The sequence below is a fragment of the Microcaecilia unicolor genome, chromosome 10 (assembly GCF_901765095.1).
Source record: "Microcaecilia unicolor chromosome 10, aMicUni1.1, whole genome shotgun sequence".
NCBI classification, from domain to species: Eukaryota; Metazoa; Chordata; class Amphibia; order Gymnophiona; family Siphonopidae; genus Microcaecilia; species Microcaecilia unicolor.
Genome location: NC_044040.1, coordinates 155,239,569 through 155,256,781, shown reverse-complemented (window position 1 = coordinate 155,256,781; position 17,213 = coordinate 155,239,569).

Below are 17,213 nucleotides of genomic sequence, written 5' to 3'. Positions count from 1 at the left end.
AAGAGAATTGCTGGGTGGGTATGGATAGCTGGAGGGGGCAGGGGAGAGGAGAGAATCGCTAGGTGGTATGGATAGCTGGAGGGGGGCAGGGGAGAGGAGAGAATCGCTGGGTGGGTATGGATGGCTGGAGGGGGCAGGGGAGAGAGGAGAATCGCTGGGTTGGATGTGGATGGCTGGAGGGGGGCAGGGGAGAGGAGAGAATCACTGGGTGGGTATGGATGGCTGGAGGGGGGGCAGGCGAGAAAGGAGAATCGCTGGGTGGGTATGGATGGCTGGAGGGGGGCAGGGGAGAGAGGAGAATCACTGGGTGGGTGTGGATGGCTGGAGGGGGCGGGGAGAGAGGAGAATTGCTGGGTGGATGTGGATGGCTTGAGGGGGACAGGGGAGAGAAGAGAATCGCGGGGTGGGTGTGGATGGCTGGGGGGCAGGGGAGGAGAGAATCGCTGGGTGGGTATGGATAGCTGGAGGGAGGCAGGGGAGAAGAGATTCGCTGGGTGGGTATTGATAGCTGGAGGGGGGCAGGGGAGAGGAGAGAATCACTGGGTCGGTATGGATGGCTGGAGGGGGGCAGAGAAGAGGAGAGAATTGCTGAGTGGGTATGGATGGCTGGAGGGGGGCAGGGGAGCGAAGAGAATCACTGGGTGGGTATGGATGGCTGGATGGGGGGGCAGGGGAGCAAAGAGAATCGCTGGGTGGGTATGGATGGCTGGAGGGGGGCAGGAAAGAGAGGAGAATCGCTGGGTGGGTATGGATGGCTGGAGGAGGGGCAGGGGATAGAGGAGAATTGCTGGGTAGGTGTGGATGGCTGGAGGGGGGCAGGGGAGAGAGGAGAATTGCTGGGTGGGTGTGGATGGCTTGAGGGGGCAGGGGAGAGAGGAGAATCGCTGGGTGGGTGTGGATGGCTGGGGGGGCAGGGGAGGAGAGAATCGCTGGGTGGGTATGGATAGCTGGAGGGAGGGCAGGGGAGAGGAGAGAATTGCTGGGTGGGTATGGATGGCTAGGGGGGGCAGGGGAGGAGAGAATCACTGGGTGGGTATGGATAGCTGGAGGGGGGCAGGGGAGAGGAGAGAATCGCTGGGTGGGTATGGATGGCTAGAGGGGGGCAGGGGAGAGAGGAGAATCGTAGGGTGGATGTGGATGGCTGGAGGGGGGCAGGGGAGAGGAGAGAATCGCTGGATGGGTGTGGATGGCTGGAGGGGGGCAGATGAGAAAGGAGAATCGCTGGGTGGGTATGGATGGCTGGAGGGGGGGCAGGGGAGAGAGGAGAATTGCTGGGTGGATGTGGATGGCTTGAAGGGGGACAGGGGAGAGAAGAGAATCGCGGGGTGGGTGTGGATGGCTGGGGGGCAGGGGAGGAGAGAATCGCTGGGTGGGTATGGATAGATGGAGGGAGGCAGGGGAGAAGAGATTCGCTGGGTGGGTATTGATAGCTGGAGGGGGCAGGGGAGAGGAGAGAATCACTGGGTCGGTATGGATGGCTGGAGGGGGGCAGAGAAGAGGAGAGAATTGCTGAGTGGGTATGGATGGCTGGAGGGGGCAGGGGAGCGAAGAGAATCACTGGGTGGGTATGGATGGCTGGATGGGGGGCAGGGGAGCAAAGAGAATCGCTGGGTGGGGTATGGATGGCTGGAGGGGGCAGGAAAGAGAGGAGAATCGCTGGGTGGGTATGGATGGCTGGAGGAGGGGCAGGGATAGAGGAGAATTGCTGGGTAGGTGTGGATGGCTGGAGGGGGGCAGGGGAGAGAGGAGAATTGCTGGGTGGGTGTGGATGGGTTGGGGGGGCAGGGGAGAGCGGAGAATCGCTGGATGGGTGTGGATGGCTGGGGGGCAGGGGAGGAGAGAATCGCTGGGTGGGTATGGATAGCTGGAGGGAGGGCAGGGGAGAGGAGAGAATTGCTGGGTGGGTATGGATGGCTAGGGGGGCAGGGGAGGAGAGAATCACTGGGTGGGTATGGATAGCTGGAGGGGGGCAGGGGAGAGGAGAAAATCACTGGGTGGGTATGGATGGCTGGAAGGGGGCAGGGGAGAGGAGAGAATCGCTGGGTGGGTATGGATGGCTGGAGGGGGGCAGGGGAGAGGAGAGAATCGCTGGGTGGGTATGGATGGCTGGAGGGGGGCAGGGGAGAGAAGAGAATTGCTGGGTGGGTATGGAGGCTGGAGGGGGGGCAGGGGAGAGGAGAGTTGCTGGACATGGATGGAGGGGAGGGAAGAGTGAGGAAGGAGATGAGATGAGGAGAAAAACTGCACATGGATGAAGAAAATAGGCAGAAGCTGGATCCACTGGACAGTCAAGTCTGCGGAGGACCCAGCTTTTACTTACGGATGTAGGGCAAGAAATGAAGAAGAAAGGCGGAAAGTAAATTAATAAATGGAAAGGAAGTCCTGGAAATGGAGTTAAGAGGATAGATAGCAGCAGAATCGGATACTGGGCCAGCATGATCAGAAAAACAAAGTCACCAGACAACAAAGGTAGAAAAAAATCATTTTATTTTCATTATAGTGTTTGGAATATGTCCACTTTGAGAATCAGGTGCTCAATATTAAAAGTTTGTATTTATTTACTTATTTATGGCATTTTATCCCACTTTAAACATGAATTAGATTGGAACCTGGGATCATTTAATTTCTTTTTCCTGGAGTAATGCATTGCCCCCCCCCCCCCAGGCTCACTCCCCGGCTATAGCCAGCTCTGCAATTTGGGGGGGGGGGGCACAGAGGTGGACTGGGGAGAGAGCCTGTTGTTAAACATTTACCAGCTCACCACTGCCTAAAGGTGTCTTTAGCGTTTAGTGTGTGCCTAGTTTTAGTGCACATTAAAAACGCCAGCGCACCTAAGTAAAAGACCCCCTCAGTGTTTACTTTTATGCCTGTATACCCCTTGGCAGTTAAATGTCTACTTGAGTGCACAAAATACTATTTTACTTGCTCCATTTGTTTACAAAATTGCTCTCATAGTTAAGCTGCGGAATAGAAAAGCATCCATACCTCAAGAGTCAGAAACTCAAATTATAAACTTGAATTGAAGTGGTTTAACAATAAACATAGGGGTAGGTTTGTCAAGGTTTAACTTCAATAGAAAAAAAATGAAGTTTCACACTGGTGTATTTTTTCACTAAAAATATATAGGATCATCAATAACTAAGTCACTATTGTTTACATTCCAGGAAAAGTTAGAGAACTCAACTTAAAATATTATTATTAGTCAGCTCTATTAAAGTCACAATATTCAGGATAAACTGCACAATAGTTGCTTTCAGGCTGCATTTGGAAGGTTTGAGATACATGGGAGATACTCCCACGGGTCCCAAAAGAAATTAAAATAGTCCTGCATGATCAAATCACTGCATATGATGAGAAAACAAAACAGTTGCTGTCAGCTGTAAAGCCAGGACAGGTATTTTGGCTTCCTGAGAACAGGACTAATCCTATGCTTATTTTCTACTGAGCTTTTCATTATTAACCATATCACATACTGTATGTGGCTAAGTTTTCTTGCACAAAAGCTCAGTTTCAGTTGTAAGTACTGTATGCTTTTATACTATTTGATTTTTCAGTTTAAAGCGAGGAAAAAGAAAACAGTTTCTACCAATCTTCAATGCAGATTTTAAATCAAATACCTTATAGTCAGTACTCCAAGTAAACTTTAATAGAATCCAGGAACATGCAACTTTTTATATCATAATGATCAGAGATTTTGGAATAAAGGGAAAGTTCTTAGCAGACATTCGGGCTTTCTATGAACCATGAAATTCTACTGCTTCTATTTTCTGATCACCCAGCAAGTTCTCTCATACCCTTCTCCTTTAGACTATAATTGGAATATGTTTTATGATTCACTTTTTATTTCTAGTATTGCCATTTTTTGCTTACTCAGTTCTGACCGAAGGAATGTTAAGTCCCAGAAGCTAATGAAGAAATCTGTTAAGTTGGTCCAATAAAAGGGTATTGCTTTATATATTTTGCTCTTTTCTATTTATCAACCTTTATTTCAGGATGTTTCCAAACCTTTTTATGACTATGCTATCAAAAGAACATTTGCATTAATTTTACAGATTATATTTTGGTGTCCATAGTCCATTGTATTGTTTCAAGTTATGAAGGAAAGAGGAAGGGAAGACGGATTTTGGATTTAGCTCACACCTTTCTCCATAAATCAGGATGAGTTAGATTCAGGTACTGTAGTATTTTCTTGTCTCTCGAGGTCTTAGAATCTAAGGGTCTCTTTTATCAAGCCGCTCTAGAGGCTTCCGGTGCGGTAATGCCAACAAAGTCCATTCACGTTGAATGTGCTCTGGCGGCATTGCTACACGGGATTTACTAGTGCGGCTTGATAAAAGAGGTCCTAAGTTTGTACCTGAAGCAAGAGAGGTTAAATTACTTGCTGACGATCACAAGGAGTTGCAATAAGATTTGAACTGGACTTGGTTTTCCACAAGAAGCACTAGCCCTTAGCTTAATCTGCCAATTTTAAACAAGCCGTCAAAGTCACCGAGGGGCACTTTTACAAGGCGCTCTGAAAAATGGCTTGTGGTAGTATAGATGCATGTTTTGGGCGTGCGCAGAATCATTTTTTAGCACACCAGTAAAAATGCCTTTTTTAAAGTTGTGCTGAAAATGGATGTGCGGCAAAATGAAAATGGCCACATGTCCATTTTGGGTCTGAAACCTTACCGCCAGCCATTGACCTAGCGGTAAGGCCTCACACGATAACTGGGCGGTAATGGTCTATATGTGTAAAATGCCGATTACTGCCCGATTACCACCCGTGCACCAGAAAATAAAAATATTTTCCGGTACGTGTAGCGGACGCCCATCAAAAATGAAATTACCACAAGGGCCACATGGTAGCTGGGTGGTAACTCAAAATTGGCATGCGTTGGGTGCAAGTAGGCGCCTACTTGGCTTAGTAAAGGGCCCCTGAATGATAATTTATTGATTTAGAAGGTTCACACATGTAAAAATCCATATGTACATGGAGATTGGCATGCCCATATAAGGAGCTAGTTCAGAAAAAATACTACATGTAAGCATATGCAAATAGTATTCACAGATCTGAAGAGAGCATGTTCTGGCTTTGGGAATGTATATGTCTCATATTGTTATGGCAATAGATGTATATATATAAAAAAAAATCCTGGTTGGCATTTATACTACTGTTCCTTTTAACATGTATACAATTTCAACTGATGCCAATCTTTTTTAATGGTTTTCTAAGATAATGGATATTCCCACTTGATATTGCACAAAATACATGCATTTTTTTCTACAGCCTTACATACGTTTTACACAAGTCGCTGTGTTCAGTGAGTCTTTTGGAAGATACCTTTATCCAAATTTTGAACATGTGCATGTCGATTTTCAACATGATTTAACTGGTCAGAAACAGCTCCCGTCTGGTAAAACCACTAATTTGGGCTAACTGCTAATTTTCGGTGGCATTTAACTGGTTAGTGACACTGAAAATAACCAGTAAGAGTCAATCTAAAAACTGGCTGTTTTGGGGGCATTCCGGGGGCAAAGTCTGCTCTTGGGCAGTTAATTGAAGATATTTAGCACTTAACTGGTCAGGTCAGCTGCATAAATAGAACCGCATAAATGTCAGCCCTGTATTTCTGAGGTGCCTCATTGCCGGTTATCACACTTAGGGGTCCTTTTACTAAGCCGCGGTAAAAAGTGGCCTGCGGTAGGACGAGCGTATCTTTTGGGTGCACAGTAGGCTGTCTTTTATCGCATCTAGGAAAAAGGGTCTTTTTTAAGGGGCCAGAAAATGAATGTGCACTAAAATTGAAACCAGCGGGCATCCATTTTTGTCCTGAGACCTTACCGCCGCCCATTGACTTAGCAGTAACGTCTCATGTACTACCTGCTCGGTAAGCAAGCAGCAAGTGCCAACTGCTGTTTACTGCTGGGTACGCGGCCTATGGTAGAAAACACAGCACAAAAAAAAAAGATTTTTCATGTGCTACTGGGCAAAAACCATTTGTCTTATACTAAATTCAGTGTGCGTTTTCCAAATCCGAAGTCAGAATTGTTGTAACACGTCAGGAAATTTTGTTATGCATAAGTTTGCCCAAATGAATTAAGCACTTGGAAAGCATTGAATAATTTTTTACAGAACGAGTTTTACTCCAACAATTACCTGATCTACATCAAAGTTTTCGTAGTAAACAGTATATGAAAATGTAATGGAATAACAAAATTTAAAAAAAGTCTCGTATTCCAGTTTAAAAGTCTTACTTCAGCAAGGCCCAGTACTGTTAAAAGTGCTTCAGGCATCTACGTTTGCGTTTGTGACCTGTCATATTTTCCCATTGCAAAAACCAGCAGTAGACCCCCATCATGTTGGGATTCCAGCAGCCTTGATATCTGTTCTCCATTGTAGAAATGTCTTTATGGAACCTCTCTCCATGTTCGTCACTTACGTGTTCCAAATAGGTGGGAAAAAGTCAAGATGGGAATGTAAGAAATGCATTTTCATTGACATTCGGCAGCCAATTTGTTCATATGCTTTAAGCATGTTGTCTACTAGTTCAGCATAGTTTTCAGCTCGTCTGTTCCCAAGGAAGTTCTGCACTACTAGTACAAATGCATCCCAAGCATTAATATTATAAGTGAATAGGCTTTGCATATATAACTTAAAATCTAGACGTGTCAGGCAAATTCTGAGTTCATATTTGGGATCGGCGGGTTCAATTTAGTATAAATCACATGTTTTTCTCTCAGTAGCAAAATCATTGTTGCGTTGTGAAATAGAAAACTGTGTGAGAACACCCAAAATGAACAGCCATTTTACAAACTGAAATATTCAAATTATGGACACCAAAAACCCAGGGACAAAGATGTGCATCTGGCAGCATTATTACAGAAATGGTCAAATAGCCATCCTTGCAGAGTAGAGGTGTAGCCTTGTGGTCAATGCAGTGGTCAATGCAGTGGACTGTAAACCAGAGCATCCAGGTTCATATGCCCCTACAACACTTTTATTTTAAATGCTGAGCCTTCCAGGAACAGGGAAATACCTACCGACTGTACCTGACTGTACACCACCTCAATAACCTTCATGCTTGCAGGTGTCATAAATATTTAGGTATAGTAGGAATATGTCTATTTCTGGAGGACTCACAATTAGAATGTATGAAAAAAAAATTAAGCGGGGCTTGAATGTGGATTCCATAGTTTCCAGTCCACTGCACTGGCCACTAGGCTACTTCTCATACCTGTTCTTTACCTTGCTCAAAATGCCCGTAATACTTGTTGCTGTCATAAAGCCTGGTATTCCTTTCTGGTTTTGCTTTCAAGTGAGATGGAGGGGGACAGCAACCACTGGGTGATTCATGAGGGGTCATGCCTTAATCCCTCCAGTGGTCATCTGCTCAATCAGAGCAGCTTTTTGTACCCTGGATGTGACTGAAACAGGTCAAAATAAAAACATCCTTCTTTTTAGACTTGGCTGTTTCTTCCCCTTTGGTTATCGCCATTGGACGACCTAATTTTGAGCCCTCCCTAGTCCCACCCAAAACACACCCACAACACACTTCCTTGCTATTGAGATGAACTGTAGTGTAGGATGTCCAAATTCTGCCATTCAAAATTGCAGTTTCGATGGTTTTGGGAGATGGACTGTTATTTGCCATTTTGAGACCTCCATGTGCTTTGAAAATGAGCTCCATAGCGGCAATCTGACATATACTTATATTCATGCTGCATACAAGTGCTCCCAGGGATGTAGTCTGGGTGGAATAAGGACAGAGTTGCAATGTACATATATAGTTTATAAAATATGTGTGTACACATATAGTGGGAAATTCTATATATGTTGCCACAAAATCAGCAGTGAAAAAAACCACACATAGTGCTATTATATAGACCTCATCTAAAGTTAAGCAAAGTTTATAGAATACATGTAGCACCCATTCCTGCGACTAAAATTTAGGCATGACCATACATGCCAACTAAAACCTGGTGTAAATGCCTGCACAGTGCGTGTAAATTTTTGGAATGCCCATGACTCACCCATGCCCCTCCCATGGCCACATCTCCTTTTGAGATCCACACGTTAAAATTTACGTGCACCACTTTATAGAATATGCTTCCAAAGTTGCGCATGTAAATTCTAATTAGTGCCAATTAGTGTTGATAATTACTTGTTAGTAGCCAATTATCAGTGCCGATTGGCTTATTCATCAATTAAGTTGCACGTGTAATTTGGACACATTTCCAAATTTGCTCATGTAACTTTATGCACCATATATAGAATCCAAGGAACAGAGTATACTCACACATTTACATTAGCTTCAAAGCAGAAATAATAGGTGTGCTTGCATTTCATCCCTACTGGGACCAGTTTTGAGTGTCTATTTTATAAAGGCACATAGATACATATGTTGCCTTTATAATAGACGAACAGAACAAGCAGAAGTGTCCCTCTGACAATAAACCGCAAGCTGTAAAAACAGAAAAAGAAGGGGATAGACCAATGTATTTCAAAATAGTAGGTTTAATGAAAACAGACTCGACATAATGCTGTGTTTCGGCACCAAAAGCGTCTGCTTCAGGAGTCAAACAGATTATCTCTGCGGAACAACACAAACATACATATTGTAACACTACATAAATATATGAATATAGAAATACATTTAAAATATATATGTATATAAATATATGGATAGATGAATAAATATAATCAATTAGAAACAAAAGATTAAAAACACAAAGGCTGTGCAGGTGATAAAATATGTTATAAGGAATACTATCACATGCATACATCATCTTTTTGTTTTTAATCTTTTGCTTTAAAATTTTTAATTATATTTATTCATCTATTCATCTATTTTATGTAGTTCTATATTCATATCTAATATAATAAAACGCACCCTCAACGTTCTGAAGCCAACGTTCTGTGAAGCCCTGAAGCCTGAAGCCTTGAAGCCCTGAAGCCTTGAAGCCTTGAAGCCTGAAGCCTGAAGCCTTGAAGCCTTGAAGCCTTGAAGCCATCTGACGTCACTCCCAGCCGTCTCTGCCCCGCCCTCGCGACAAAACAAACAAATCCGGAAGCGAAACGTCAGGGAAGGAGGCGGCACTCCCGACGTCTAGCCTTCCCTTCGCTGTGTTAAGGCGGAACACAGCGAAGGGAAAGCTAGACGTCGGGAGCGCCGCCTCCTTCCCTGACGCTTCGCTGCACAAACCGCCACGGAGGTAAAGTTAAAAAGAATTAAAAAAAAAAAAGGGATGCATGGATGCGAAGGGGGGGGGCATGGATGCGAATGGGGGGGGCATGGATGCGAAGGGGGGGCATGGATGCGAGGCATGGATGCGAAGGGGGGGGCATGGATGCGAAGGGGGGGGAGAAGAGGGCGGGCCAGGCTGGGACATGGGAGAGAGCGTAGCATGGATGCGAGGGGGGGGGGTCATGGAAGGGCGAGAGGGGACTTGCTGGAAAAGGATGAATGGAGGTGGCAGGGGACAGAGGAGCATGGATGGGTATGGATTAGGAGGGCAGGGCACAGGGAGAGAGGGGAATTACTGGAAATGGATGAATGGAGGGGGCAGGGGACAGAGGAGCATGGATGGGCATGGATTGGGAGGGCAGGACTCAGGGAGAGGGGAATTGCTGGATAGGGATGAATGGAGGGGACAGATGGGCATGGATGGATATGGATTGCAGAGCAGGCCTCAGGCAGAGAGGGGAAATGCTGGCTAGGGAAAAATGGAGGGGCCAGGTGACAGAGGAGCATGGATGGGCATGGATTGGAAGGGCAGGGCTCAGGGACAGAGGGGAATTGCTGGAAAAGGATCAATGGAGGGGGCAGGAGACAGATGGCCATGGATTGGGAGGGCACGGCACACACTCTCTCTCTCATATACAATGTCTTTCTGACTCTCACTGTCACACACTCTGTCTCACACTGTATCACATTCACTCTCTATGTGCCACACAGTCACTCACACACTCGCTTGGTCTCATACACTCACTCAAACAGAGAATCTGTGTCTCACACACACTCTCTCTCTCGCCCACACACACACATTCTCACTCACACTGTGTCTCACATACACACTTGCACACACTCTCATTCTCACACACACACTCTCTCACAAACACACTCACACCCAGACTCACGCTCTCTCTCACACAATCACACTTTCACTCTGACTCTCAAACAGTCACTCTCACATACACTCTCCCAAACATACACACTCCGAGGAAAACCTTGCTAGCGCCCGTTTCATTTGTGTCAGAAACGGGCCTTTTTTACTAGTATTTATATAAGGCCCTGTTTACTAATGCGCACTGTAGGTACACTAACTTTTTGGCATGTGCTAATGATAGAGACACCCATTTTATTCCTGTTGGTGTCACTAGCGTTAGCGCACACTAATTTTTAGCAAGCTCTAAAATTTTTGCGTGGCTACAGCGTGGCTTAGTAAGCAGGAACCATAGTGTTATAATATATATGTTTGTGTTGCCTCTTGCAGAAATAATGTGTTTGAGTCCTGAAGCAGGCACTTTGGGCATGGAACGCAGGACTATGCTGAGTCTGTTTTTAATAAAAATACTCTTTTGGAAATACATTGCTCTTCCCCCTTCTTTTTCTTTTTTACAGTTTGTGCCTTTCTAATAAGACACTTTCTAGACTTCTTATGGGCAGCCTGTTGTAAAATCAGAACGGGAAATATGTCTTGGTAAATCATTGCTTATCAAAACAACTTCTAGTCCCATCTGCCTCTATTGGAAAAGACCTTGATGAATCAGACTATTTGAGTAGTTTAGCTGCAATCTGACTTGATTCCTAGATCAAGCTAGAAATGTACTTCAGATTGAATTCAGAGCTATGCATTATGGAACACCTTTATAGGTTTTTGATGAAGATAATGCCATTTAAGCCTATTGTCATAATCATGATCTTTAAAATGGGTTAACACCCGTTGCAACATTATCCTTTGTTTTCATGTTCACAGAATGCAGTGACATGCCGAATAAATGGACTGGAAGAAATCAAACCTCTGTGACAGAATTTGTATTCCTGACATTTGCCAGTATTCCAGAATACCATGGTCTCCTCTTTGGTGTGTTTTTCTTGGTATACTTGATTCTTCTTGTAGAAAATATTTCATTGATGTACGCAATAAGGGCTGATCATCGTCTTCATACACCCATGTACTTTTTTCTTTTCAACTTGACCCTTTTAGAAACTTCGTATACATTTGTGATCATCCCTCAGATGCTGGTACACCTTCTTTCAAAAAGAAAAACAATTTCTTTCACTGGTTGTGTTGCCCAAATGTTTTTTTATGTTGGCTTGGGGAACGCAGAGATATTTCTTGTGGTGGTTATGGCTTATGATCGCTTTATTGCTGTCTGCAATCCCCTCCACTATAAAACTATCATGAGTGAAAAACTCTGCATTATATTGATGTGTGCTGCATTGGTAACTGGGATTCTGCTTTCAACTGAACAAATTTTCTTAGTTTTCCGGTTACCCTTCTGTGGTTCTAATGTGATTAATCATTTCTTTTGCGATGTTGGACAAGTTGTAATTCTGACTATAGATTGCACAGATATCTTCTTCCTTTATGAGATTGTATTTCTTGTTTCTGGCTTATTATTATTTACCATACCTTTTGTCTTAGTATTAATATCATATATGTACATCATCTCAGCAATAATGAAAATGAAGTCTGCTCATGGAAGACACAAAGCATTTTCTTCTTGCTCCTCCCACCTTACGCTGGTTATTCTACAGTACAGTTGCCTGAGCTTTATGTATCTACGACCAAAGTCCACCTTTTACTTAGATAAAGACAGACTGTTTGTTGCCATTTATACTCTGGGAACTCCCTTACTAATTCCTATCATATATAGCCTAAGAAATAAAATAGTAAAGAGTGCCTTTAAAAAAATAATAGGTAGGAAGCTATGCAAATGTTATATAAATTAGTGAAAGGCAATGGACATTCTGAGAACTTATATCATCATATATATAAGCTTGTTTAAAATTCTGGTCCAATAAGCGCTGACTAGTATGGAATAAGTTAAGGAGCCCTTTTACTAAGCTGCGGGTGAAAAGGCCAAAAAAAAAGAAATGGCAGTGTGGTAAGTTCACACTTGTGAGCTTATTTTCGAAAGAGATCGCCGGCCATCTTCCGACACAAATCGGGAGATGGCCGGCGATCTCCTGATCCTGGCCAAATTGGTATAATCGAAAGCTGATTTTAGCCAGACCCAACTGCTTTTTGTTGCAGAGCCGGCCAACCTTCAAGGGAGGGAACAGAAGGTGGGATGGGGCGGGGTGGGGGCAGGACAGGGGTGTGGTTACGAGATAGCTGGCTTCACCCCATAGTGGAAAAAATATAGCCAGCTCAGACGAGCATATTGCCGGCTGCACTTGGTCCGTTTAATTTTAGGTCCAAGTCACGAAAAAGTGCCCCAATTGATCAGATGACCACCGGAGGGAAATGGGGATGGCCTCCCCTTACTCCCCCAGTGGTCACCAACCCCCTCCCACCCCAAAAAAATTTAAAAAAAGTTTTTGCCAGCCTGAAATGTCATACCCAGCACCCTGACAACAGTATTTAGTGGGTGCAGTGCACGTCAGGCAGGTGGACCCAGGCCCACCCCTCCCAACCTGTTCCACTTGTGGTGGTTAATATTGAGCCCTCCAAAACCCCCCAAAACCCACTGTACCCACATGTAGGTGCCCCCCTTCACCCCTTAGGGCTATGGTAATGGTGTAGAGTTGTGGGGAGTGGGTTTTGGGGGGATTTGGGGGGCTCAGTACCCAAGGTAAGGGAGCTATGCACTTGAGAGCTATTTTTATTTTACTTTTAATTTCTAGAAGTGCCCCCTAGGGTGCCTGGTTGGTGTCCTGGCATGTGAGGGGGGCCAGTGCACTACAAATGCTGGCTCCTCCCTCGACCAAATGCCTTGCATTTTGCCAGGTTTGAGATGGCCGGGCCTGGTTTCCATTATGACAGCACTTACATCCACCCATTGAGGTGGTTGTAAGGGCTCCTCTGCTAACCCAGCAGTAAATAGGCCGTGCACAATGCTGCCCAATTACCACCAGGTAACCCCATTCAGAAATATTTGTTCAATTTTTCTGCTAGCACCTGAAATGGTGCACGCTGTGGGTGGATCTACCGCCAGCACCCGCATTGGGACAGCAGTAGTTTCAGGTTGCTGCGCGGCAACCCTTTAGTAAAAGGGCCCCTAAGTATGGACCTTTCGCTTCTCTGGGTTAACCTCCAAAGACATTTGACTTAGGGTGGATGGTGGGATGGGTTGGAAGAGATTTATTTCCATGTTGATGTTATGGATATGACTATATGCTAACTTTTGTATCAAAAAATTTGAATAAAAATATTTAATGAAATTACAACAAAATAAAAATATCTGATTCATGCATACTGCTTTTTCCTCTACAATACTTTTTTCCAATAGATATTTGAAGAGCTTAGATATGATCATTGCTGAATTTCTGTGGTGAGGTAAAAGATTTAAGAATCAAGATATATATATGGCTAAACTCTATACCCTCTTTCATTGTAACATAGAAATGTGGAGGGGCATTTTCAAAAGGATGTCCAAGTCAGAATGTCCCAAACGGACATCCATCTCATATGTATTTTTGAACAGGATACCTGTTCGAAAATACATGAAATACACGTCCGTATGCTGGAAACATCCAACATGAATATCCACTTTACCAACTGAAATGCCCAAATTTTGAATGGGAAAAACAAGGGACATATATAGCAGCATTCTTAGAAAATGTCCACACAGGCATCCATGCAGAGTAGAGGGGCAGCTTAGTGGTTAGTGCAGTAGACTGTAAACCAAGAGTCCAAGGTTTAAAACACACTTTAATTTTGTTGTTGTAATTGTGAGCCCTCCGGGAACAGATAAAAAAAACCCTACCGTACCTGAATTTATACCATTTCACTAGCCTTTAGGCTTGCAGGTGGCTTATATATTTAGGTACAGTAGGTATTTTTTCTGTTTCTGGAAGTCCCCCTATTAAAAAAAAAAGCTGAAGTGGGGTTTGAACCTGAGTCCCTCACCATACACTGCACTGCACTGACTACTAAGCTACTCTTCAGACCTCCTTTCTGTTTTGTTAAGAATATGTATAATACCTGAAGCTGTCATAGAACCTGGTATCCCCTTCTGGTTTCACGTTTAGATTTTCCTGTGCAGAAAATGAGAGGAAGCCCATAGGGAAAGGGGAATGGGACCTGATATATTGCCTTTCTGTGGTTTTGCAACTACCTTCACAGTGGTTTATGTAGTATATACAGTGGGGGAAATAAGTATTTGATCCCTTGCTGATTTTGTAAGTTTGCCCACTGACAAAGACATGAGCAGCCCATAATTGAAGGGTAGGTTATTGGTAACAGTGAGAGATAGCACATCACAAATTAAATCCGGAAAATCACATTGTGGAAAGTATATGAATTTATTTGCATTCTGCAGAGGGAAATAAGTATTTGATCCCCCACCAACCAGTAAGAGATCTGGCTCCTACAGACCAGGTAGATGCTCCAAATCAACTCGTTACCTGCATGACAGACAGCTGTCGGCAATGGTCACCTGTATGAAAGACACCTGTCCACAGACTCAGTGAATCAGTCAGACTCTAACCTCTACAAAATGGCCAAGAGCAAGGAGCTGTCTAAGGATGTCAGGGACAAGATCATACACCTGCACAAGGCTGGAATGGGCTACAAAACCATCAGTAAGACGCTGGGCGAGAAGGAGACAACTGTTGGTGCCATAGTAAGAAAATGGAAGAAGTACAAAATGACTGTCAATCGACAAAGATCTGGGGCTCCACGCAAAATCTCACCTCGTGGGGTATCCTTGATCATGAGGAAGGTTAGAAATCAGCCTACAACTACAAGGGGGGAACTTCTCAATGATCTCAAGGCAGCTGGGACCACTGTCACCACGAAAACCATTGGTAACACATTACGACATAACGGATTGCAATCCTGCAGTGCCCGCAAGGTCCCCCTGCTCCGGAAGGCACATGTGACGGCCCGTCTGAAGTTTGCCAGTGAACACCTGGATGATGCCAAGAGTGATTGGGAGAAGGTGCTGTGGTCAGATGAGACAAAAATTGAGCTCTTTGGCATGAACTCAACTCGCCGTGTTTGGAGGAAGAGAAATGCTGCCTATGACCCAAAGAACACCGTCCCCACTGTCAAGCATGGAGGTGGAAATGTTATGTTTTGGGGGTGTTTCTCTGCTAAGGGCACAGGACTACTTCACCGCATCAATGGGAGAATGGATGGGGCCATGTACCGTACAATTCTGAGTGACAACCTCCTTCCCTCCGCCAGGGCCTTAAAAATGGGTCGTGGCTGGGTCTTCCAGCACGACAATGACCCAAAACATACAGCCAAGGCAACAAAGGAGTGGCTCAGGAAGAAGCACATGGAGTGGCCTAGCCAGTCACCAGACCTTAATCCCATTGAAAACTTATGGAGGGAGCTGAAGCTGCGAGTTGCCAAGCGACAGCCCAGAACTCTTAATGATTTAGAGATGATCTGCAAAGAGGAGTGGACCAAAATTCCTCCTGACATGTGTGCAAACCTCATCATCAACTACAGAAGACGTCTGACCGCTGTGCTTGCCAACAAGGGTTTTGCCACCAAGTATTAGGTCTTGTTTGCCAGAGGGATTAAATACTTATTTCCCTCTGCAGAATGCAAATAAATTCATATACTTTCCACAATGTGATTTTCCGGATTTAATTTGTGATGTGCTATCTCTCACTGTTACCAATAACCTACCCTTCAATTATGGGCTGCTCATGTCTTTGTCAGTGGGCAAACTTACAAAATCAGCAAGGGATCAAATACTTATTTCCCCCACTGTATAGGTACATATTTGTACCTGGGGCAATGGAGGGTTAAAGGGTCTTTTACTAAAGTTTAGCTTGAGTTATCTGCAGCAGGGCCCATAGGAATAAAATGGACCCTACTGCAGATAACTCAAGCTAAGCTTTAGTAAAAGACCCCGTATGTGACTTGTCCAGAGTCACAAAGAGCTGCAGGGGGAATTGAGTCCAGTTCCCCAAGATTAAGGTCCGCTGCACTAACCACTAGGCTACTTCTTCCCATAGGAAGTGAATGGGCTTCCTCTCATTAGCCGTGCCCGGAATCGCTAGCACAGTTTAGTAAAAAGAGGCCAAGGAGCTTCAGGCCATGGCTTTGCAGCATGATGCTCCCAGGATGGTTAAAAAAAACACAGCTTGCAAGGTTGATCACAAGCAGTGTTATTCATATACCATAGGAGTGATTAACCTGTACTATAGAACTACTGCAGGTTAGTCACTCCCATGGTAAATTAAGGTGCAACAAAAGCCCAACTTGTACTGTTTTTGTCTTTTTACCACCAGCCCAAATTAATATGTACCAGCCACCCTTAATTTAGAGTGATAAAAGGCAGGCTACGTATGAGAAAATTCAAATCTTTTTTATTTACTTACCGCAAATGAGTACAATTCAGAATATATCTTTTCTTATTGGAGAACAGCTCTGTTGTACATAAGTACTATCTGAAACTGTCTCAATTTCTTAGTTTTCCCTTTCTACCCCTTTTTGGAGGTCGTATATTATGCTACTCAATCCTTTGAGATTGTCAAGAAATCATGTTCCCCACCATCTGTTTCCCCTTAGACCACTAATCTTATTCCTTGTTTTTTATCCTGTTATTCATCTGGGTTCTGCATACAATGCTAGTATGCCTGACTCCTTTTCCTGTGTTAGCTTTCTCAGCCCTGTCTTTTGACTGTCCCTCGTGTGCCCTCTGATGAGTGTTTTTCTACAGTACCAAACCTTAATAAGTACCCTCTTTATACAGGGGCACAGCCAACCCTCCAATTGTTTTGGTGGGGGCTAGGGGTGGATTGGGGGGGGCAACACATGCTCTCCTCCATTCTTCCTCCCCCTCCCCCTACCCCATGCATTAAAATACCTTTGCTAGCAGGGATGCTGAAGCCCCACCAGCCAATGAAATTCAGGGTTCAAGTCGTTCATCTCCTTCTTGCACTCTTGTGCTGCTGCTGAAATCAGAAGCTGGTGGCATACCTCCAGCTTGCCTACTCTGGTACTCCATGAGCATGCTCAATTCTTGTGTGAACTAAACATACATGTGAAGTCCTGGCATTGATGGCTGAAGGCACGCTGTTGGCTTCTGATTATAGCAG